Genomic DNA, 26,724 nt, shown 5'->3' on the forward strand with positions numbered 1-26,724 from the left:
CCCTTTCCCACCCATAAATATTCTTTCTCTCTCTGTCTCTCTTTCTCGTAACTTAATTTTCGATTTCATCACGCTTCAATGCATATACACAAGAATCGACCACCAAAGCATTTAAAACTGGAACCTGTTTGGTATCGTTAACCATAAAACCGGTTCTGTACCACATTACCTTCCATCGGTAAATCCCCATGAATTCCCATTTTTTTTTCATCTGAAAAACTTCCAATGCACATATTAATTGAGGATGCGTTAAAAAAAAAGAAAAGAAAAAAAAACCCTCGAAAGTGTAAAAAATAATTCTGAAATTTATATTTACAATCCTTTGTTTGTTAATTACCATCAACCAAAGTAATTATATAGCAACAAAAACGCAATTTTTTTTTTACTTAACTCAAAATTTGGAATTAAATATTTTTTATTTTTTTAATTATTACGTTATATTGTGAACGTTCTTTTAAAGAATTCATCAATTAATTTGGTCCAAATATACAAAATTTATTTAATTCAAATAAAAATTATTTGATTATTTATTTAAGATAATAGTCAAGTAACCGATTATTTGAATTGAATAACATTTTTTTTTTGTATAAATTGGTTGACAAAAAAAATTTTTTGGCTAGAGTTACAGAAACTTAAAAATCGTGAATATATTATCCTCGTGATTGGGGCTATTATACACATCAAAGTTTGTTTATTATAAAATAGCCTAAAATTTTTTTTTATCTATATGAAATCTTTTCTGTATGTAGTCTATACTAAAATAAAAAAAAAATTGAAATTAAAAAAAAATTGTGAAATTTTATAACAAATTTTGAAAATTAACGAGACATATGAAAAAGCTCTAAAATTAATTTGTTGAAATTTACATTTTAAAGAATTCCTTAAAACGTCAAATTTTTATTTTACGGATAAGAATTTCTCAAACGTATATCACTTAAAAATAACAAAAATTTTCAGTTTTAAATGCGGTTTTTTTTAATCCTTTGATTCAAAGAAATCAATTTCTTTGATACAAACTCTCTAAATCTAAATTAGTAAAAATGTTTACTAATTTGAATTTGTGACTCACTTTTTGCTTCTGAATTAGTTAAATTTTACTAATTACACAGCTACACAAATAAAAAAAAAAGTTTTGATCTGGGGGTCTGACTATGCCTACTTTATGTTTTTTGGGTCGCTGAATCCGAATTCGAGGTCCGTTTTACCCCATCAGATCAGGATTTTGAGATAACCTCAAAAAACCAATATGGCGGACACTTTTTCGAAAAATTCATCGGATTTGCCTTAAACTCGTTACTCGGGGGTTTTTGGGGTCGCTGATCACGAATCTAATGTCAGTTTTTCAAAATTCAAAATGTCGGACACTTTTTCGAAAAATTCATCGGAATCGCCTGAAACTCGTTTCTCGGGGATTTTCAGAGTCGCTGATTACGAATTTAAAGTCATCAGTTTTCAAAAATACACTTAAGAAATTTGTTACGATACCATCTTGAATTTTTGAAAACTGACTTCAAATTTGTAATCAGCGACTCCGAAAATCCCCGAGTAACGAGTTTCAGGCGATTCCGATGAATTTTTCGAAAAAGTGTCCGACATTTTGAATTTTGAAAAACTGACATTAGATTCGTGATCAGCGACTCCAAAAACCTCCGAATAACGAGTTTCAGGCAAATCCGATGAATTTTTCGAAAATGTGTCAGCCATTTTAGATCCGGCATTTTGAATTTTGAAAAACTGACATGAGATTCGTGATCAGTTTAGGGCAAATCCGATGAATTTTTCGAAAAAGTGTCCGCTATATTGGTTTTTTGAGGTTATCTCAAAATCCTGATCTGATGGGGTAAAACGGACTTCGAATTCGGATTCAGCGACCCAAAAAACATAAAGTAGGCATAGTCAGACCCCCAGATCAAAACTGTGTCAAAGCTGTGTAATTAGTAAAATTTAACTAATTCAGAAGCAAAAAGTGAGTCACTAATTCAAATTAGTAAACATTTTTACTAATTCAGATATAGAGAGAAGAAAATTTATTTGTTTCAAACAAATTATCTTTGATTCAAAAAAAAAAATTATCTTCGTTTCAAAGAAATGTTTCTTTGACCCTATATATCAATGTTAGAATTCCTTTGATTTGATGCACAAATTTCTTTCATTCAAAGAAAATTTCTTTGAATCAATGAAACTTACTTTGAAACTAAGAAGCTTTTTTTGTTTCAAAGAAAATTTTATTTTGAATGAAAGAAAACAAGTCAAAGAAATTGGTTTCTTTAAATTAAAGAAATCTTTTATGTGGGTGTACTGTAATAAAAAAAAATTTCGAAAAATATTAGAACAAAGAATATTTTTTTAAAATAATAGTAAAGAATAATCAAAAATATATCCGAAAATGATCAAACAAAAAGCAAAAAATGTTAATTATCAACATTTAAAGAACCTTGTTTCACTTTCTCAACTATATATTTTTAGAGGAAAAAACCTCAGATTTCGATTAAAAAGAAAAAAAAATCGTACCTTTTCACCCCAAAAAAGTCAAATTTATTTTTAAGTTTCATTAATTATGGTCATAATTTTTTTTTCAAAAATACATTTATTATCAATCGAAAGAGCATCAAAAAAGCTTTCGAAACTAATATTATTAATAAAAATTTTTTAAAAATTCAAATAGATTTTTGCAAAATAAGAAAATTTTTGATCTCACATTTTTATTTTACGATTTTTTTTCTACTTTCTGACAAAAAAATTAACTAATTACGCAATTTAGTGTCGTTTATAGTTCCACCAATAAAACAATAATTTCAAATATTTTTATATAGTGATATTTATAAAAAAAACTTGAAAAAAGTTATTTTGTTTATTTAAAAATATTATTTTCGATAACTATCGTGTCTTCATACGAAAAACTTAAAAATTTCTTTAAAATAAGCCAATATAATTATACAGTAAGATTCATTGAATGATTTCTAATTGACAAGTCATTTTTTTCTATTCTTCTTTTCCTCAATTATTAAACTCGACAAAAAAAAAGCAATTTTAGTAAATTGAAACCTTGTGAAAAACAAAATAAATCTGTTCCCGGCGATTCGGAAGGGTGACTGCGTCTAAACCGCGCGTTTGTAAAATAAGACATAATAATAGCAATGCGGTTAAAATGTAAAATACCTTTCAAGCTTCGAATTTCAATAATGAAGAATTTTAATTTAATTAAAATAATAATAAAAAATAAACTCAGTCGAGAATTATATATAGATGTAAAAAATTTGTTTTGCAAAAAAAAATTATTTCTGCAAAAAAATTTTCATTTCAAACAAAATAAAATTGTTATTTAATTCTAAAATTATTAAAAGTATAAATTTGTCTCGAATTTAAAAAATTTCTCTTGACGTAAATTTTCACTGAGATTCAAATTTGGAGGGAAAAAATAATTTAATTTTATAAGATAAAACAATATTATATCTTTAATCTTAAGTTCAATGTCACTCTTACATTGAAAAGTCCTTGAATGTGAAACATAATCTGATTTCACAATTTTATATATTACATATTTTCTTTACACTCATTGTTTATATTTACTCATTTGTAAATAATTTCTCTAGAAATGATTAAAAATAATTATATATGAATAATGATGAAAAATTACAAAGTATGTATCAAATGTTTCAAGTGAAACCTTTGACATATGGTGGATTGATACTCAGCAATCTTTTTCATCTTAGATTATTTTACAAAAAAGTGATAAATTCTATTATGTAAATTGCAAAATAAATTTTTAAAAAAGTGACAGAGAAATTTTAACATTATATTACTATACGCATAGGGAAAAAAAATATGTAAGTGCTGAAAAAATTTTTTTTATTTGAAATAAATAATTATTTAACTCTCATATTTTTATTTAATTCAAATAAATTATATTTGTTTCGAATAAAAAATTTCAAAGAATGAAATGAATTTTTAAAAGTATATAGGTATATATAAAAATATTATAAAATATTAAAATAAATATATAATATATATAATATATCATATATATATATATATATATATATATATATATATATATAAATATATAATATAAAATATTATAAAATATTATAAAAAATAAATTTTTCTCTAATTTAATTTTAAGTAGTTAATTTAATTAATTTTGTAAGTTTTAAATAATTATTTATTTTAAATTACATTAATTTTTCAATTATATATTAAAAATTCTGTGAAATTAGAAAGAAAAATAATGTAATACAATAGGCGAAAACCAAGATTTTTTTAATGAAATTGCAAAAAATGATTTATCTACATAATTGTAAATTTCAAAACTCTTTCGAACACCTGTTGATAAGAGGATGTTCACTCTTTCTACAAGATGGCAGCACAACTATTAAAATCAAATAGGCATTATAATCACAATGTAATTTGCAAATTTAATAGTATTATAATTATTTAAAATTAATTCCACACCTTTATTTAGTAGCAAATTCGTAAGCATATAAATTTTTTTTTCTTTTTTTCAATAGAAAGAGCAACAGGAAATACCTTTTTTCATGCAATTATAAAGACTAATTGAACATTACATTTAATTTTATTGTCCCCATTTTAATTATCTGTATTGTTCTGAAATGTATCTGCAAAAATTAATTTTTTAACTAATTGTTTTAAACTAAACGGAAAAAAAATTTATTTGATTCAAATAATTGGTTACTTGACTATATCAAATAAATATTTATTTAAATCAAATAAATATTTATTTGAATCAAATAATTATTATTTTAGTCAATTAAATGGTATTTGTTTCAAATACAGTTTATTTAATTCAAATAAAAATTATTTGATTCAAATAAATATTTATTTGTTATAGTCAAGTAACCGATTATTTGAAACAAAAAAATTTTTATTTCAGTGTAATTGAAAAATTATAGTTAATTTTAAGAAAGTTTTTGATAAACAAAAGTTATACAAATTAAACATATAAATAAATGAAAAATATTTGAAAAATTTATTTTCATTTTTATAGTTTATATATTTTTTTTATTGTTTATAATTATATTTGAAGTTGTTTGCATTGACCTTAGAACAACGCCAATTATAATAAATATAAATGTTACTAATATTGTGTATGTACATAGTATTATATTTAAAATTTTTCACCTTTAACTGTTGCTTTAAAATCATTTTTTTATTAAAAAAAAAAAAAAAATACATTCACGCAAAATAACTTTTAAATGCTTTCTTACAAAAATTTATCTAAATTTAAGTAATTAATCAGTTTTTTTTTGCATTTCTACATGGATTTGCAAAAGTAAATTTCATGCCTAATTCATAAGATCATTAACATTTGATTTTTGATATATTACGAAATTTAGATTTTATAAATGCATTTTAATTTTATTCAAATTCTTCATAAAGTTCAGATTTAGATAAATTATTATTTCAGTTCTACAATTTTTTTTTAAATTTAATTCTATGTTCTAAATGTCTGATTAATTTCAAAGAACATTTTTCGAAAAAAAAGAATGTAAATAAATTTTTAAAAAATAATACATAATATTATAAACTTGAAAACTATAAACAATAAAAAGAAAATTATAAACTATATGAAAAATTATTAAAATATTATTATTATTATTATATAAAGCATCCGAAAATGAATTTGGTGAAACTAAAAAAATTAGTTTTTCTAAAAAGCTGTACCTATTATTATTAACTAATTAAATAATAATAATTATTAATAATAATAAAAATTAATCAATTTTAATCTAAAATAGTAAGAAGTGATTATTATTAGAAAAAAAATTGTTAATAATAATTAATTAATATGAATTATTTAATTTTTTTTTGTAAATTTTTTATTTTTCATAACCGCAAACTGATTTTTTGTCAAGCTATGAGTTATTTATTTGAAAAATAATTTCCATTTTTTAAATATTTCAATTATTTTGACATCCATAGTAAGAAGATACACGCATATAGTAACAGAATGTTAGTATTATTGCTCAAGTATCTTTTTATTTTATTATTGTCATTGTTCAAAAAGAATGAACATGAATATGTATTTGAACATTTTTTTTTTTCATTTACTGATAATTCTTTCAACTGTTATTATTCTTTTTATAAAATCTATATTTGTATAGTTAAAAATTATTAGATAGAATTAAGGCTCTTTGACTTAACCTGAAACTAATTTGCTTTATCATACCAAATAAGCGTATAATTAAAATTAATTTTGAATAAATTTTGAAAAAAAAAAAATTATTTTATGAGCCAAAATTTGTTGTCAAATAATTATTAAACATTTTTAATTTTTTGATTAGTTTTTAATTGTCGAATTCAAATTTTTCAAAAATTGTTAATTCTTTTTTTAAATTTGGCGCTTTGAAAATTTTTCTTCAATTCTGTTTGTTAGTTATTGTTAAATAATTTTTAATTCATGAAACAGAAAAAACAAATATTTAATTTTAATAATTTATTATTATAATAATAAATAATATAAAATATATAATAATAATAATAATAATAAATAACAATTCAACGAATTTTATAATTTCGAAGTTTACTTGATTGTAGTGCTTAATTAGTATTGTTTTGATATTCGTTTAATATTAATTGTATTCTTTCTTCAGTCTATGAAAGATGATTGAGAGAAAAGGTTTCTTTTCTCTTGATTCTTATTTTATGGTGATTTATTTATTTATAATTTTATATTCGAATATTTTTTGTTTAGAATTTGTAATTTAATTTGTGTTTTAAAAAAATGTTTAAAAAATTCTTCATTAGTGTTTTTTTAGTGAAATTTTTTTTTCAAAATTCTGTCATGAATGGAAAGTAGGAGAAATAAGCATGTCAGAAGAAGGGATTGTGGTGAGTTTTTTTTTATTATATGATTTGATAACATTATAATATTATATTGTGTCAATATAAATTATAATTGCTTACTAACAAAAAAAAAACACTGAAAGTTAAGTAATTATTATTTAACAAAACCTTTTTTTTCGAAAATTATTTGGAACTTTCAAAATTTGATAAAATCAATTTTAATTTGGGTAACGGATACAGTGACCGACACCCAGGACATTCTTTCAACTTTAAATGACATTTTATCGGAATTTATTAAAGATTTAGTTAGAAAATAAATTTCAGTGCGATTCCAAGTGAGATTTTGACTTTTTCGGAGTAGGTTAACCGATTGCAATGAAACTTTGGAATTTTGTTATATATAGTAAGACTAATCTTTAACGTAAATTTCAGCCTAAAATATTTGTTAGTTTACGAGATTTGCAATAATAACAAAAAATTTAAAACTGCTATATCTTCCGTTCTAATAAACGGATTGAGGTCTACTTTTTTTTAAAATGTCAAAGAAAATGAGAGGAATAAATCTCTTTCAGAACATTTTTTTATAATTTTACGACTAAAAAAATTATTAAATAATAATTGAATAACTTTCGCGCGACTAACTAAAATTCAATCACTTAAACGCTAAAATGATCTTACCTATGTTTTCTTTAATGTTCCAAAGGATTTTTATTGTAAATGTAAGTTTAACTTAAGAAATTTTATTAATTTATTAGTATAAACAATTGAGATTTCTGCTAGTTGACGTGCAGACGACATTGCGCACGCAGCATTCTCACATAGCCAATTTAGTCCACGAATCACGTCAGTTGGCTATGTGAGAATGCTGCGTGCGCAATGTCGTCTGCACGTCAACTAGCAGAAATCTCAATTGTTTATACTAATAAATTAATAAAATTTCTTAAGTTAAACTTACATTTACAATAAAAATCCTTTGGAACATTAAAGAAAACACAGGTAAGATCATTTTAGCGTTTAAGTGATTGAATTTTAGTTAGTCGCGCGAAAGTTATTCAATTATTATTTAATAATTTTTTTAGTTGTAAAATTATAAAAAAATGTTCTGAAAGAGATTTATTCCTCTCATTTTCTTTGACATTTTAAAAAAAAGTAGACCTCAATCCGTTTATTAGAACGGAAGATATAGCAGTTTTAAATTTTTTGTTATTATTGCAAATCTCGTAAACTAACAAATATTTTAGGCTGAAATTTACGTTAAAGATTAGTCTTACTATATATAACAAAATTCCAAAGTTTCATTGCAATCGGTTAACCTACTCCGAAAAAGTCAAAATCTCACTTGGAATCGCACTTCAAATAAAAGATTTGGGTTAAAATCACCTCGGTGACACGACTGTATTAAATCACAAGAAATCTAACACACATGTTGAAAGTGGCCGCAGAGCGGCGCTGACAGTACTTTGGCCGGTTAAACTGACAGTTTGTATATGTTTACAATCTGTCAAATTAGAAGAATTTTTTAAAACACACATAATTTTAATATTTTTTAATTTATGAATGGTTTATTAGTTTTGTAAAGTTGATGTATTGTTTTAATAATTTATGCGAATTGTGTGAAACATAGAACTAAATAAAAATGGTGAAATGTTTTGCTTTTGCTTGTAAATCTGGCTATGATTGGAAAAAACATGAATCTATTCATGATCTAAATTCAAACGAAAAAATTCACTTTTTTGCTGTTCCAAATGATCTTAAGTCTATAAAATTATGGCAAATAGCAATTCTTAGAGATGATGTTTCGGTGAAAGGCAAATTTGTATGTAGTAAACATTTTAACAAAGAGGACATTCTTTATGAAAGAATATTAACAGCACCTGACGGAACTATTTTAGGAAGGGTATGTATAAAAAATGTACTTTTTTAAAAACGTAAGTAATATAATAAAAATAATTCTTGTTTATATATAATAATAAATATAATTAATTTTATTATTAACTACTTTAATTTAATATTAAAAAATAATGTAAATAATTTTCCTTTAATATGTTAATATTAAAGATTCTCGTGTACAGGTAATATAATTTGTCCTTTAATTGTTTACAATAATCAATAAATTCTACCAGGTAATTACAGATTCATAATTTTAATACCAATATTTTTGTTAAAATTTTACGTTCTTTATTTTACAAGAGTAAGTACCAGAAACCTCAATTGAGAAAAGGAGCTTTGCCGACACTTCTTTTAGGAAGAAATGAGCCTATTAAAGAGCCTCGAAAATTACCAAAAAAGCGAAAATTGGATGAGCCACCAGATAATGATCATAAAAAAGTTAAAATAAATGAAGATGAATGTGAAATGCCTAAAATTATTCAACAAAGCCAAGATGATGTTTCAGATGCTTCGATAGATTCTACGAATTTAGCAATTTTATTTCAGCAAATTTTTGATGAAAAAAATAATATTCGAATGCCCCCATCTTGGATTAAAAGTAAGATTGTTTTAAATAAATGTCGTGGTGTTACTTTTTCCAAACGAGTAGCGAGAATGGTAAAGAATGGCAAAATTGATTCTTATTGCCAAAAGGAAATTACTGTTGGTGAAGACATGCAAATGATTATAAAAGTTAATAGCCAATTTATTAATCACAAAGACTTTGGATTCGAAAGTGATGAAATTCATTCAATCGATGAAATTGAAAACATAATTTCAGTAATTGACAAGCGGCGGATTTGTGAAGGAAGTCCGAAAGAGTTAAATAATAAGGGTGAAAATAATGAAAATCTTTGGAATACATTCAGTTACAAAGATAAACTGGATATCTTACGACATAATAAATGCCCCTTCTTGCTGCCTGAAAATAATGGGTCAAATGAAATTTCGAAACAAAATAATCAGTGCAACTTTTGTAGAAATGTTAAAACCCTAATATATCAAAAACAGATTCGTCGCCAAAGAAATAAAAATTCGAATTATTTGAATTTAAAAAGCCTTAGCCCAAAAAAACAAGAAAAAGTTAAAAAAATAATTCAAAAATTAAGAACTGCAAATCGGACAAAAGTTCGCAATCAAATGACTGTTCATTTACTAAAAGCCTCCATAAAAGCATGTCACACTAAAATGGAGAAAATTAATGAACAATCAATTGATGAATTATTAAGTAAAAACGATAAAATAAGTTCTAAAGAACACTTAGCCATTCAAGAAATATTAAAAGCGTCCAAAGTAAAAAATCAAAAAAATCGAAAATATTCTGATGAATGGATTGTTCTGTGTATGCTACTCCACATGAGATCTCCAGTAACGTTTCGAATGATACGCGAAAATGAAATTTTACCTCTACCTTGCGTTCGAACTATTCGAAGGTAATCAATTCAAAATTTTTCGTTATTTAAATATAGTTTTCATAAACATTAAAAGTATAAAAATGATAATGCGAAAAAATAGTAATGGATAATTTAATAAATAATAAAATTAAATTTCTTACATATTATATATGAAAATTTTTTTTTAAAATACAAAATTCATAAACGTAATTAATTTGATTTTAAACAAGAATTCGGCTTTTTTTCGTTGACTGGTAAATTTGATTGTGGATCTATATAGACGCTATTTAACTTTATAACTAAACAAAAATAATTTTCATGCATATAATGACGTGAAAATGAACGATTAGTTTATTAAAATTTAATTTTCAGATATTTATCTGTTCTCGACTGTCCTTGTGGTTTCGATCCTGCATTTTTTGAAATTTTAAAGACTCACTTTTCTGAGAAATCAGAGTTGCAGCTAGATGGCATATTACTAGTAGACGAAATGTCAACTAGAAAAAATTTGCAATTAGATAAAAAAACAATGATGTTTAAAGGAGTCGAAGATTTTGGGGACCATCAGACGAAAAATGTTGAGACAGAGTTAGCTGATCATGGATTAGTGCTAATCTTTCAGCCACTCTATGACAGCTATTCTCAACCTGTAGCAGTTTTTGCCTCTAAAGGTCCCACTTCTGGTGAAAAATTGGCTAAAATATTGATTCAAGCCATATCGCTTCTAGAATCAGCAGGGGCAAAAATTCACGGAGTAGTTGCAGATGGAGGTACTCCAAATAGAAAAGCCTGGTCTTTAATGGGATGCAGTGGCAAAATGGATTCATCTTTCAAAAACTGGTTTGAGAATCCTATAAATCCAGATCGTAAAGTTTTTTTCTTTTCCGATGCGCCGCATTTAATGAAGACCATTCGTAATCGTTTGTTGAATTCGAAAAAACTAAGGGCAAGCATATGTTTATTTATTTAAAAAAGAATAAATATATTATGTTTTACATTAATTTTAGGTCAACCCAAATGAACCAATGGTGGAATGGGACCATTATATTATTTTACACGAAGTGGACAACAGTTTACACCATGGAATAAAATTATGCCCAAAAATTAGTAAAAAGCATGTACACATTGGAAAACATGATAGTTTGGCCAAAATGCGTGTATCTTTAGCATTACAGGTGCGTATTTTTACTAATAAAAACAAATAACAAATACGTTATAAATAAATTAATATAATTAAATAAATTAAAAAAATATATATGTATATAAATAAATAACAATAAAATATAAATAAAATATAAATATATAAATAAATAACAATAAAATATAAATAAATAAATAAATAAAATAAAATATAAATAAATTAATAAATAAAATAAATTATAAATAAATAAAATATAAATATATAAATAAATAACAATAAAATATAAATAAGTTAATAAATAAAATATAAATAAATTAATAAATAAAATAAATTATAAATAAATAAAATATAAGTAGATTAATAAATACATAAAATAAAAAAAATTTCATTGTTTTGTATACTTATTTAATAGATTTTCAGTGCATCTGCAGCACGTGGATTGCGTTTTTACAAAGCTTATGAGGTGCGTCTTAACACGTGTGAATCTACGGCAAAGTTCAGTGAGACATTAAATGACATGTTTGATGCACTGAATCGAACTTCAGCAGAAACTGCTCTTCGACGTGATTGCAAAGATATTAAGGTTTTTAAAAATAATTCCCGCAAAAAATTATTATTTTATTTGATAACAAATTACGTACTATTTCTAGGTTTTGGAAAATAGCCTGAAATGGCTGAACGAATGGGAACAGGCTGTAAAAGATAATTTAATTCAGGAAACAGAATTCCTTACTAATCCTACGGCTCAGGGTCTTCGTATGACATTGCAGTCTACTTTAGATTTAGTTGATTATTTTCTAAATACAAGGAAAGTTGAAATGGTCTTCACTGGGAGAATAAATCAAGATTCTCTAGAGGTTGGTCAAACAAAATATCAATTTCTAGAAAATTTATTTCATATTACTTCCCATTTAAAATATTTTTCATTTACTCAAAACTAAATTTCTAAATTAGTTTTAGAATAATCGTAATATTTTATTTAGAACTGTTGGATCGTCTGGTTCGTATAAAAGTAATTTTTGTTATAAGTTTGTGTATAAATGGTGGAAATAGTTTAAAGATTTTCTGTGTTTGTCTGGAATTTTAGAAGTTGATTGCTTTCAGTGTATGTAGAAATATAAACAGTAGTATATTTTATATAGTGTGTTTATTCGCTTTTTATAGATAGTTACAAATAAAATAAATATTTAATAATTTTTTATTACTGTTTGTTTATATTCAGAGGTTTTTTGGAACAGTTCGTTTGGCAGGAGGAACCAACGACCATCCTGGTACCCCGACTTTCCTACAAATATATAAAATCTTGTCTTTCTACAGCATTCTAAAACCACCCAAAACAGGAAATTGTTCTCTACCTGAAACGTCGAACAAACCTTTAATGAAAATGTCAGAATTGAAAGAAATTTTTAAAAATAATAACAATCGTACAAGACAAGATTTTATTAAAGAAATCAAAGAGAAACTGAACATTGTTATTCAAAAAGAAGATTCTGACTTTTCTGACTTCGTCAACACAACTGACCATGATTATGATTTACCGTATGTTGTTGACTGTCTAATGTATTTCGTCGCTGGAAACGTAGCGAAAAAATTTTGGGATTTTCACAAATGTGAATTGTGCAGATCTGAATTTATATTTTCAAACGAAAATAATAATTCTGCAATTTTGAATAATTCGATTTCTCAGCTGCTGCAATTTGAAGAAAATTACGAAATCACTCACCCTAATCTTCGATTATTTAAATTTTTGTCAGCGATTGAGGAATCTTTTCTGAAGAACTGCAAAGAGAACAATGTTTATTATTCAATTATTGATGAAATTTCTGGAAAAGAGTTTGAATTTCCTTGTGTGGAGCACGCTGAAAATATTTTAGCATACACCCTCCACCTTTATTTAGAATTAAGAATGCGTAAATTTGCCCACACGCAGTTGTGCAATCAAAAGCAGTTGTCAGCTCAACAGAAAAAATTATCGAAATTGCAATCTACTTAAATCTTTCTCTGAAATTCAAATTCATTGTATGCAATTATAATTCTATGTACCTAAAATTTTATATGACATATACCAAAAATAATCTTATTTTTATTACAAATAAATTATTATTGCTAATATTATTAATTAAAAAATAAGTGTAATTAATTAATTAATTAATAAGTGTAATTCATTCATAAATTAATAAAAGATATAGCCCTTATTAATTCTCTTATAATTTGAATTTTCAGGAATATATATATATATATAAAGTGTATATAAATGTACATAAAATGTATATAAAGTAAAATTACGTATATTATGATTAATAAATATAATTTTACACTTCAACAAATTTTTTTACTTTTACTTTATTTCACTTTATTATAGTTATTCTCTTAAACGTTTTAAACTCGGGCCAAAGTACTGCCAGCGCCGCTCTGCGGACACTTTCATCATTTGTGTTACGTTTAATACAGTCGTGTCACCGAGGTGGTTAAAATTTATAGTACATAAGTTTAAAATTAAAAAAAAACACTTTGATAAGAGTTTATAATATTATTTTAAAAATGTATATGGTATGAAAATAGTGAACGACACCCTTTAATAAAAATAAAAAATATTTAAACTACTATTTAAGTAACATGATATTTATTAATACTTATTAATACTTATTGTTGTTTACTTATTGTAGTTTATGTACATTATATATATAATTTATGTTTTAAATTAATATATTATTAATTATATTATATTATATATTATATTATATTATATTGCTGTAAATTGCCCCATAAACACATGGAGATTTTGCAAATTTTTGAGAAAAATGTTCATAATAAATCGAAAAACCTTTTAAAATATCGGTATTTATTTTTATTATCTAGAGTAAACCTTTATAAAGAGATTTTAAAGGTATATATCCAAAAATTCGTAAAAAAATTGCATAAAATTGCAAAATAACCCTTTTTTGTGATGAAAATGTAAAATAACCATTTTTCGGGTTAAAATTGAAAAAACATGTTACAAAAAAAAGTATGTAAGATTTTCTAAAAGCATATGGCAAAGTATTTTGATTTATTTGAAAATAAGTGAAAATAGATTTTCCAAGGACGGTGTCGAGGTCATGGTGTAGGTGTCGCTTTTGGAAATTTTTAACTTAATATAATAGAAGATGTTTCGTTTTAAAATAAGAAATGTTAAAATTATTAAGTTAAAAACAATTGATTTCAATGACACTTAAAATTAGGCACAATATTATAGGTTCCTAACTAAAAATTTAAAAAACAACAATAAATAATAAAAAAAACCATAAAAAATTGGTAAAAAATTGTTTATAAGTAACTTTTTAAAAATAGAGTAATTTTAAAGGTATATATCCAAAAATTTGTAAAAAATTGCATAAAATTGCAAAATAACCCTTTTTTTGGGATGAAAATGCAAAATAACCCTTTTTCGGGTTTAAAAATTGAAAAAAATTGTTTATAAGTAACTTTTTAAAAATATAGTACTTTTAATGGTATATATCCAAAAATTCGTAAAAAAAATTGCACAAAATTGCAAGATAACCCTTTTTTGTGATGAAAATGCAAAATAACCCTTTTTCGGGTTAAAAAATTGAAAAAAATTGTTTATAAGTAACTTTTTAAAAATAGAGTAATTTTAAAGGTATATATCCAAAAATTTGTAAAAAATTGCATAAAATTGCAAAATAACCCTTTTTGGGATGAAAATGCAAAATAACCATTTTTCGGGTTAAAATTGAAAAAACATGTTACAAAAAAAGTATGTAAGATTTTCTAAAAGTATATGGCAAAGTATTTTGATTTATTTGAAAATAAGTGAAAATAGATTTTCCAAGGACGGTGTCGTGTCGCTTTTGGAAATTTGTTAACTTAATATAATAGAAGATTATCACAAATTTTATTATTCAGATTTAATGTACAAAAAAAGTTGCTTTTAAAATATAATTATTTAACAATTTCTTCATATTTTTAAAAATTTGTAATCAATAAAGCAAAGTTTTTGAGGTTAGTTTTCTAAAAAATAAAATATTGAGGAAAACATATAAAATTTTGTGTCAACTGTATCAGTTTCTAAATATTGTATATTAATTAATTTACTAGTGATATTTCATTCAATATTATCATTTTTAATAGCAGGCGTCATTTTTTTTTGTTATTAAAAAAGACTTTTTAGTTTGAGGTTATGTCAATGGGTTGAATCTCCTTAAGTGAATTAAAATGTTATGAAACATGACAATGCAAAAACAATCAAAAAGGCGTGTAAACACGACTTTGATGTATGTATTTAACAATTTTTATATGTACTATAAAAGAAAACAAGTTCACAAATGATATCAAAAACTGAGGGGAAGGGGCCAAACGTGAATCAATGTATTTTTTCTATAAGAAAATATAGTAAAATAGCATGATAGGGGGTGGGGAGGTAGGGGTCAAAATTCTTGAAAAAGTGAGTCACTTTTGTGAACGTTTCCCAATCATATTTAAGGAAGCGTGTAAACAATTAATATTCCACATAAAAAAACATTTCTTGGATCGAACATTATTCCATTAGTTTTATAAATTAGAGAAGGAAATTATTATTTTCAAGTTCAATATCCTCAAATATATGTATATATATATATAAATAATATATTCTAATAAAATAAATTCCAAATTATTCCTCAACTTTAATAAATAAAACATATATATTTTATAAATTTAAAGAGATCAAATCAGTGTTGTAACATACTTTTCTATTAACCCTAATACCTTAGTAAAATATGTAACTTACTGTATGTATATATACGTAATTCTATTTCTTTCTGATTATGTAAATAAGAACATTTTTGGTCAGAATAAATTGATAAAAACAAGTCTCTTATGTAAGAAATTTCTACTATATACTTTAAAATCAGCAAAATAATTCTAAAATCTATAACTTTTCATGAAAATCCATTCTCTCGATTCTATAAAGAAAAAATTGTATAATTTTTTTAAAAAAAAATAATTAATAACTTTTCTATACTTGTGATAATAATCTAAAACTATCCATTATAATATTATTAACAAGAATTTCGAATAATTACGTCAATTTATTATTAATTTTTTACACAATGATACTTTAATTTTAAATTCTCGTTTTTATAAATGATGTTTTTGTGCTAAAGAAATAGAAGAGGAATTTATATGCTAACCAGTCAGTCTCTCAGACACAGCAAAATGACATGGCAGATTTTTTAAATCGATAAAAAGAAGTTTATATTTAAAAAACAAAAATATCAAATTTTTTTTTTAAGATAAACATTTATTTTTTTCAAATAATAATAATAGGTAATAATGAAAAAAAATCATGTCCTTTTTATTTATAAGTGTATATGAAAAATTATTTTTAAATATTTTTAATAGTTTTATGTATATATAATGAACCGTCTGAGATATTTTCTGAAATTTTTTTTTATTTACGCGGGAATAATTATTTTTATTACATCTTTAAAGGAAAAAGTAACTTCTTACAATTAAAAAATCCGATCTTATTTAATCGATTACGTATATTCTGGATTGAGAAAGTGCAGACTGATCCGCCTTGAGACATAACGTCGAATACGAAGTCTTAAAATGAAATAAATACATACTACTGGTATCAAACTAAAAGTGCAAAAAATCTTTAGCAGATAATGTTTTCTCATTACAATGAGAATTATTTACAAGAAATAAGAAAAAATTATATATATATATATATTTATATATAGCCAAGGGTGAACCGAAATTTATAATTCTTCTTTGAGAGTATAAGAGAGAAAGAAAAATATTTTACTCTGGACCTGTGAAATACATATTGGAAAGTTAATTATATAAATAAATACTTTATGAATATAGGTTTCAACTGCTTTGTTAATTTCTGAACTTGACAAAATTATTTTTTATCAAAAAGAAATAAATTTTTTTTTAATTGGTACGCATGATTATGTTCTAAAAATCATTAGTTATAATTTTCATTTTATGGAATTTCATTTGTCATAATTATTTTTGAGTCGAATTTTTATTTGTTCGAATTATTATTTGCTATAATTTCCATATAACCGATTTTTCATACTACAGAATTTTTACTTAACCGGAAAATAATTTAACAAAATTTCTAATTGATAGAATTTTCATTTGTCCGAAATTCCAAATGGCCGAACAAATAATCGACAGAAAGATTTAGGAGCGATTTTTAAAATCAACCAATCAAAAATTAAAATTGTGATTGGTTGATTTTAAAAATCGCGCCGAAATCTTTCTGTCGATTGTTTGTTCGACCATTTGCAAATTTCGAACAAATGAAAATTCAATCAATTAGAAATTTTGTTAAATGATTGTTTGGTTAAGTAAAAAATTCTGTAGTATAAAAAATTGGTTATATACTTTTCTAAAAATTTGCAAAACCGCTTTTTTTGAACTTTTGTATATTCAAAATTATAAACAAAAATTACTCAAAAAATGTAATTCCCTAAAAATTGTTTGAATAAATAAAAAAAAAATGCTGATTCACTGTTGATATTATATTATTACTTTTAAATTCTAATAGAACGTCAATATATTAGATAAACGAGTATAAAATTAACATCTCGTACCTACACTATATATGTGACGTGTTGCGTTTTCCTTCACCTCAGTAACCTTAAGCACAAAAAAATCAGAAGACCATATACAAGGACAAGGCCAGTTTAAAAATCAAAGGAGGAAGTTAGGGGATTATTCAAAAAAATATTCTTCAATAGAATTAGTTTTCATTATCAAATTATTGACAAATGATTTCATAAAAGCCTTTTTTATAAATACCGTAAAGTTTACGATTTGCTTAAATTATAATAAGACGCATAAAAAATTCTAAAAATTAATTTGTTTGAATTTTTATTATAGATAAAATTTTATTGGATAGAATTTATACTTTTAAACCGAATTTTTATTTGTTCCAACTATTTTTTGATAGAATTTTCAATAAAACAATTTTTGATATAACCGATTTTTCATATTACAAAATTTTCACTTAACCGAAAATTAATTTAACAAAATTTCTATTTGATCGCTATTCTTGATATCCAGTTAAATATATTGAGTTAAAGTAAAAAAAGGTAAAAAATAATTCTTTGATATCCAGTACATTATTTTTTTTTGTTTTTGCGCACTTTGGATAAAAATACAGTAAATTTAATACACACAGAATAAACTTTTACTTAAAATGAAAAATGATTTACCAACGATACAAGAAAAATAAATTTTTAGGTTAAGATTCATGACAAAATCTTGTTGACAAATAAATATAAAATAATCAGTGGAACATCCAAATTATGACACTTTGTAGGGAATGGTAGCTTTTATCGATACATGGTGGGGAACTAGAATAGAGAAATGCAAGGTGGGGAAGGTGTTAAAAATATGAAGATATGTTATATTTTGAAGGTTCTACTGGATTTCCAGTGGAAATTTACATGCGCCCTGTGTAAACTAACCTTTAAGTAAAACATTAACATATATGTTATAATAAGTTTCTTATATATATATAAGTTTCTTGTACAGACTATTAAACGGAATTATTCAGTGTCCTTCTCTTCTGTCATTAATAAATTTGTCCGTTCCAGTAAGAACAACAAGGAATTACTTACTTTTTTCTGTAGCATTTCATAGAACAAACTATGGGAACAATGCTTTAATTGATAGACTTAGTAGAGAAGCTAATTCAATTTCTAACGAAATAGACCTATTTGACAATAATTTAACAAGATTCACCTCGGCATTATGTAGATTAATACTAAATAATAATTAAAATGCACCAACCTAGTTATAATTATATTTATATTTTTTATATACAAGTTTGTATCTATATTATAATAAGTACTATTGTACGAAAGGGCATGTCCCGTTAACTTAATAAATGAAATGAAAATGAAATTACAAACTGTCCCACACAGCACAAAAATAGAATTTTATATTTAAATAAGGAATTTTTTTTATAATATAAAATTATGTAATATAGAAAATCGATTTAATAAAAATTCTGTCAAAAAATAATTCGAATAAAAATTCGGCTAAAAGAAAATTCTATCTAATGAAATTCAATCAAATAAAAATTCTAACGAGTTAATTTTAGGCATTATTCATGCCTCTCATTTATAATAGGAACTATATAATAATTTAATTGAAGTTATCATTATAGGTTAAAAAAAATTAATTTGTCTTATATAAATGAAGCCGCGCGTCGAAAAGAAACCTATCTCATTTTTCATCAAATTTTAACTGGTATAGAAAAATAAATTCTATTAAATATTCTCTTTAAAATTCCATAGTAAAAATGGTATAATTATAGTATTATAATAACTAACATTGTAATTAAAAACATCAAAAATTATCTATCATGAACGAGAGATCTAACTCTTTTCAATTGTCAACTTTTTTTTTTTAAAGAAAAGGTTATAATGAATATATCAGCATAATAAGAGTTATTTCTTGGATTGAAAACTTAAAAAAAAAAAAAAAATATTATCTAACCTATCAATTAAATATTTTGTAAAAAATTATATTTCATTAAATGCTTCCAAAAATAAATAATTTTGCAATTATTTTTTCATAAAATGAAAAAACTATCAAAGAAAAACAATTATAGGTAAATTTAGAGAAATTTTTTATTGCTATTTTATTTTTTGAGAAAAATAAAATTTTCCCTCACAGCACCAGATATCCTATGATATTCCAAAAACATCCCTTGGATATCCTAGGGATACCCCAGGAATATCCTAAGGATACTTTAAGGATATCCAAAGTAGCAGCGGTTAGGATATCCTAGGGATATCTAAGGATGTCCCTAGGACGTCCCAGGGATATCCTAATCATTTCCCCGGATATTATTAGGATATCTACAGGACGTCCTAAGGATATCCCAAGGATATCCCTGGAATAATTAGGGATGTCCTTAGGACGTCCTAAGGATATCCACAGTATGTCTATATTATCTTAAGGGTTAGAATATCCTTGAGTCGTTCTAAAAATGTCCCTAAGGTATCCATAAAACGACCTTAACATACAAATTAATTAAATAAAAATGGAAAACATAATTTTTGGATGTATTTATAATGTATTTCCAAGATATCTAAAACGATTTACCTTGTCTACAAGAATTCTTTTTTCTACTTTTTCTTTAAAAAATCTCTTGAAACCAACTCAAGCGCTATCTATTTGTATCAAAAAATCGCTATCTCAAATAGTCAAAATTTGAATCATAATGATATCCTATGGAGATCTTAGCGATATTTCTAAAATATTTTAACGATATACCAAGTTTATCCCAAGAATATCCCAACGATATCACTAGGATATCCGTGGAATATCCCAGGGATATCCCTAGAATATCCTCAGGATATCACTAAAATATCCTCAGGATATCCCCAGGATATCCCAAAAACATCCTACGTAACGGCGGTTTGGATGTTCTGAGGATATCCTAGGATATCCTATGGACGTTTTCAGGATATCCTACATTAGTTTAGGATATCCTTTTGTTGTGAGGGTTTCTTTAAAAAAATAAAAAAAAATTTTCTCTTCTACCAGTATTGGGCACAAAATAAATTCTTATGGAAAATATTCTTTACTATGAAGATAATTCCAAAAAAAAAAAAAATTGGAACAAAAAAGAAGGAGTTTTTTTTTCTTAATCTTAAGATAAATAACGATTCTGACTTTGAAAATTAAATTCGTTGTAACTTCGTAAAAAAAAAACAATTTCAGGAATTAAAATTCTTTGAAAAATATTATTTCTGAGAAAAAATTAATTTTCAGCTCCGACGATGTTTAGCCTGCCTATGATTTGAAATGAATTCGGTTTCGTACTTTGTAGTTTTATACCTTTGAATATCAATGTTTCAAGCTTTTTTTTTTATTGACCAGCAATGTATTCTAATCAATCATACATATATGTATAAGTATGTATTCTATATCTGCATTTGCGTGCGCAAACGCTTTATAAAAAAGACCCTCTGTATTCAAAAACATACGTTTAATAATAATACGTCATTAAAATAATTTAGAGTTTACACCCACACTTAATATACGCATGTATAAGAAAACAAAACTATAACCAGAGAAAAAATATATTTATCTCAGAGCTAAATCAATATTTAATAAATTAATGATTTCTGGCAACTTCTGCTTTGGAAATAGTAAAAAACAAAAATATTTCCGGAGTAATTTTTTCTATTTCCGTATAGCAAAAGTTGCCAGTGATGCGTAGAAGTTTCAGATAGTTTAGATTTAACTTTGTAAGTATAGTAAAAGTTAGTTTATATATTTTTCTGTGTACATTTTATGAGTAATTTTTAGCATATTGATTATTCTTTTCTTTTCACTGTTTTTATGTATAAAAAAAATAAATAACATTGCCCTATATTATATGTGAATAATGAAAGAAAAGGAATAAATGATGTTTGAATGCCTAAAATTAACTACACTGAAGAATATTAATCGAATAAAATGATGATAGATTATTTTACCATTGGTAAATATTTATTTGAAACCAAATAATTATTTGATTCTGATAATAATTCTTTTGAAAATATTTATTTAATATTAGTCAAATGATGTATTATAAAGTTAATAATTTTTTCTTAGTATAGAAATTTCTGTTAAATATATTTTGTTATAATTATAATATATTATTATTTGTATTTATTTCTTCAGATATAATAATTATAATAAATGAATAAATTATTAATTTTACTTATACAAAGTAAAAACTACATATTAATTTAATTATTATTTGCATATCAACTAAACATTTATCATTTTCTTAATAATTTCATTACAATCGCGTTTAAACATTTTAATATTATAATTATTTTTTAAATATAATATTTTATTTTTTTAAACATTTTCTTTCATTTTTTTATATTTTAGGAATAAAATGCAAAATTTAATCAGTAGATAAATATAGAATATGTTACATTGTTTATTTATTTATATATTTAACAGAACCTCGTCGATTCATTGAAGCAGAAATATTATCACAATAATCAGTAAAAAAAATAATTACGTACCTAAATTTATTTTTTTTTATTTTAATATTACGATAAGCAATATAATTATTTTAGTATAGTAATTTGACAACATTTACTTATCTATACTTTTGAATATATATATATATATATATATATATATGTAAAAAAAAATTTATAGGGCTCATTAATTTTCCATAAAAATCATTAATTATAATTTTTATTTTAAAGTATTTTATTATAAATAATTATTTTTATGTCGAATTTTCAATTTTCGAATTGAAATTTGATAAATTTTTTTTTATACCAATTTTTATTTAACGAAATTTTTAGCTATCAAATTTTTGTTTGTCAGAATTTTTATTTTACAGTCATTTTCTTTACATGATTTTTGATATAAATGAATTTTAATTTAACAGAATTCTCATTCAATCGAATTTCATGTGATTTGAATTTTTGAATGAAAGAAATAACAATTCACCGAATTTTAATTTATCCGAATTTTTAATTGTTAGAATTTTTTAAAACCCCTTTCTAGTGTACTGCCACACAAATAAATTTATGTAAAATTTTGTGAAGTAAAAATTCGTATAAAAATAAATTTTGTCAAATTTTAATTCAAAAATTGAAAATTCGTTTAGAAAATAATTATTTCTAATAAAATGTACTTTAAAACGAAAATTCTATTAATGATTTTTATGGGATAATCATGCACCACAATTTTATGTGTTAAATATTGAAAAATAATTGAACTGAAGAGTCAAACTGCATTCTGTTTCTACTACGAAAAGTGAGAGCAATTTAAAGTGATAACAGAATTGTATTGTCAGACGTTATTTCGTTTTCAGTAGAATAATTTTTTGAACCTGCATCATACTTTATTGTTTATCACTATAATTCCTAAAATGTACACATGAATATAAGTTAAATAAATTTTTTTTTATTATGCACGGAAAAAAAGAAAAAGTAACTTTTACTACTTTAAAAGTAAAATTGGACCTGTCCGAAGTTTCTGCGCATCTCTGGCAACTTTTACTCCAAAAATAGTAAAATTTACTTCAGAAATAGTAAAAATTACTACGGAAACAGTAAAATTTACTATTTTTCGAGTAAAAGTTGCCAGAGATGCGCAGAAACTTCGGACAGGTCCAATTTTACTTTTAAAGTAGTAAAAGTTACTTTATTCGTTTTTCCATTTTTCTCTGTGTGGAGGTTCAACCCATTAACATAATTTCAAACTAAAAAACTGTTTTTAATAACAAATAAAATTAATTTTAACAAATTTTGAAACTTTTTATATTGTTTGTTTAAAGTTAGTGAACAATTGTAATTTTTATGCAATTCTTACAAACAATAGCTCATTTTTCTCTTTAAAAGATTTTCTACAATTCTGTTTGTTGGTATTTTATTAAAAATATTTTGTTCAAAAGTTAATAAACAAATAAAATTTTTATTTTTTTTAAACAAACCATTATTTGACAAAAAGACAAAATCAGAATTGTAGAGAATCTTTCAAAGAGAAAAATGAGTCATTGTTTATAAAAATTGGATAAAAATTATAATTGTTCACTAACTTTTAAGAAAAAATATTATTATTATTATTATTAATTATTATTTAACAACAAATTTAAACTCAAAATAATTTTTTTTCCAAAATTTTACAATTGGATCTGTCGAATTTGGGTGTAAATAAATTTTAAATATATTTTTAGTTCTGTTAAAAACTACTTTTTAGTTTGAGGTTATGTTAATGGGTTGAAGCACGGAGTAGTATAAGGAGACCCCACTGTCTGGGGGGTCTCCCCCAAAATATTTCCTTATTTTTCTTTAAATTATTTACAAAAACCAGAAAAAAACAAAGCGATATAAAAACAATCAGTTTATGCAGGTTATGTTACGGCAGCCATTTTGCGAAAGTTCTATGTGTTAGTAACTGTATGTACACATTTTGTGTCAGTGTGGGTAACTAGTTCCCAACTTTTCCGATAGGTTCGACATCTCCGTTAATTGTAAGAAAAACACAAAGCTGAAGTACGCAACGTTTATGATAAACGATTTTTAAAAAAATAATTTTTTAAAATGAAAAATTCTATAATTTTTTGCCAAAAATATATTTTTTTATAATTTGTTGATTAATGAAAAATACAAAAAATATTTTTTACGCAAAAAATTATAGAATTTTTAATTTTAAAAAATTATTTTTTTAAAAATCGTTTATCATAAACGTTGCGTACTTCAGCTTCGTGGAAAAACGGGGAAATCAACTTTTCGTGGGCTTAATATACATATAGTATAGCAGTAGAGTCTCCTTATACTACTTCGTGGGTTGAAGCTCCTTAACTGTTACAACCTGCCCCAAAAATACGGGGTAGGTTGTAAAAGTTAATTTCTTAAAAATGCGTTTCGTGTGAAAATGTTGAATTTTTCATTGTTTTATTATAATTTATAGCAGAAATAACTGATTTATTGACAGCAGAAATTATCATTATTATTATTAACCTCTTGACAGTCGATGACCCATATATGTCCAAAAAAAAGTCGTGCATAAAAATCGTTCCTTTAGGTTTTTTGGAGTCGCTAAATACAAATTTGAGGTCAGATTTAAAAAATTCAAAATGGCGGACCTAATATGGCGACCCAATATGGTAGAAAATTTTAAAACTGATTCCATTCGTTCCAAATTCGATACTCGGGGGTTTTCGGGTTGCTGAATCCAAATTTGAGGTCAGATTTAAAAAATTAAAAACGGCGGACTCAATATGGCGGAAAATTTTTTAATTTATTCGATTCGTTCAAAATTTGGTGTTCGGTACACTAAAGTACCGAATTTCGAACGAATCGAATCAATTAAAAAATTTTCCGCCATATTGGATCCGCTATTATGAATTTTTAAAATCTGACATCAAATTTGGACTTAGCGACCCCAAAAACCGCCGAGTACCAAATTTTGAACGAATCGAATCAACTTTAAATTTTTCTGCCATATTGGATCCGCCATTTTGAATTTTTTAAATTTGACCTCAAATTCGGATTCAGCGACCCCAAAAACGTTTAATACGATGATATGATACTTTTTTGGAAACTTTTTTTTTGACCGTTTTGGGCCCATAAACGATGTTTCTACTAGACTGCGAAGGGGTTAAAACACTTGATAATTTTCATAATTTATTAAATATTCTGTTTGTTACAACCGACCCCCTCCCTTCTATTTTTGTTTCAACTAGGTATATAATTAAAATTTGCAAAATAAACAAATTATGTTTTTCAAACTTTTTCTTATAAAATTTTCATATTAAAAAAAAAAAAGAAAAATACTAAGAAATAAATATATGGTTATGCTATTTATGAATCAGCGAATTCACCAGGTATGAGTATGATAGAATATATATGCTTTAACTATACAGTGTGTATAATCTACGTGAAACATGAGACAACGAAATAATTTAACAGGAGGCGATTCGATTAATTTGCCTCGAAAGTATCTTTTGATACGTTATATAGTTAACAATATATACACATGCATATATCAACTGTATGTATTTATAAGACGCTAAAACGGCCACGAGAAGGCCACGTCGCGTATGTCATGCTAATCGAACTTGCACACAGATTGTATATTATGTATTCTTGTAACGAATTTTTTTTTTTTTAAACCGAGACGGCTTATTTCAGTGCGATAGTTCAAGATTTGTTTTCGCTTCATTTATAAAAAAACATCCGTTTCAATAAAAAAAATCAATATAATAGAAAAGGCAAAAAAAAAGAAAAGAAAATAATATCTAAAACAATGTCTGGTAAATTCAATTTAAATATGAAATTGTCCTTTTTTGTAATATAGAATTCTAAACGCGTATAATATTAACGAGAAAAACTAAGTTGCTGCTTTGCATTATATTTTAGACTTTGATCAAAGAAATAGATTAATAAATGATGAATAAACGTATTGTATATCTATGCGAAATAATAAAATATCAATTCAAGAGAGCTTCACGAACAAGTTACATAAAAAAAAAAGAAAAAAAAATATTAGTGAAAATTTATGAACATATTGAACAATATTCTTGAAAAAAAAAACACAACTTTTTATTGCATTTATACCTGTTTGATTTCTTGTAAATATAATTATGAATCAGGTATTTAGATCACATCTTGACTTTATTATGAATATTCAACTGGATGATGAGAGAAAAAAAAACCGGCTGCGTCAATAACGGATTATAAGTCCTTAACTTAGAAAGAACTTGTAATATACAAAGTGGAAAAAGGACTTCCCCGCGAGAATTGTATTTTCTATATAAAAAAAAAAAATTAAAATATAGTAAATTCTTTTACATGTACACGTCATTGCGGTAGAAAAACAGTGGCTGTATGGGTCCATGCGATTTGAGAGTGCGTACGAAATAAGTACCTGATGATTTTTTTCTCCGTTTATATTTACGCGTTCTTTTACATATAT

General features: G+C 24.5%; 1 protein-coding gene across 3 annotated transcripts in view; it reads left to right on the forward strand.

Moving 5' to 3' along the window:
• LOC127279650 (ABC transporter G family member 23) overlaps positions 1-26,724 on the forward strand; it is an 82,258-nt gene that overhangs the window by 3,659 nt on the left and 51,875 nt on the right. Inside the window, exon 1 of one of the 3 annotated variants that reach the window (XM_051302160.1) lies at positions 6,648-6,666. The exons of 1 other annotated variant lie outside the window; for it this stretch is intronic. The gene's annotated coding sequence lies outside the window, so the exon portion shown is untranslated. One more of the 3 variants, XM_051302159.1, reaches the window with a different exon arrangement.

The sequence above is a fragment of the Leptopilina boulardi genome, unplaced genomic scaffold (assembly GCF_019393585.1).
Source record: "Leptopilina boulardi isolate dan_hultmark-lab unplaced genomic scaffold, ZJU_Lbou_2.1 LbouV2_221, whole genome shotgun sequence".
NCBI classification, from domain to species: Eukaryota; Metazoa; Arthropoda; class Insecta; order Hymenoptera; family Figitidae; genus Leptopilina; species Leptopilina boulardi.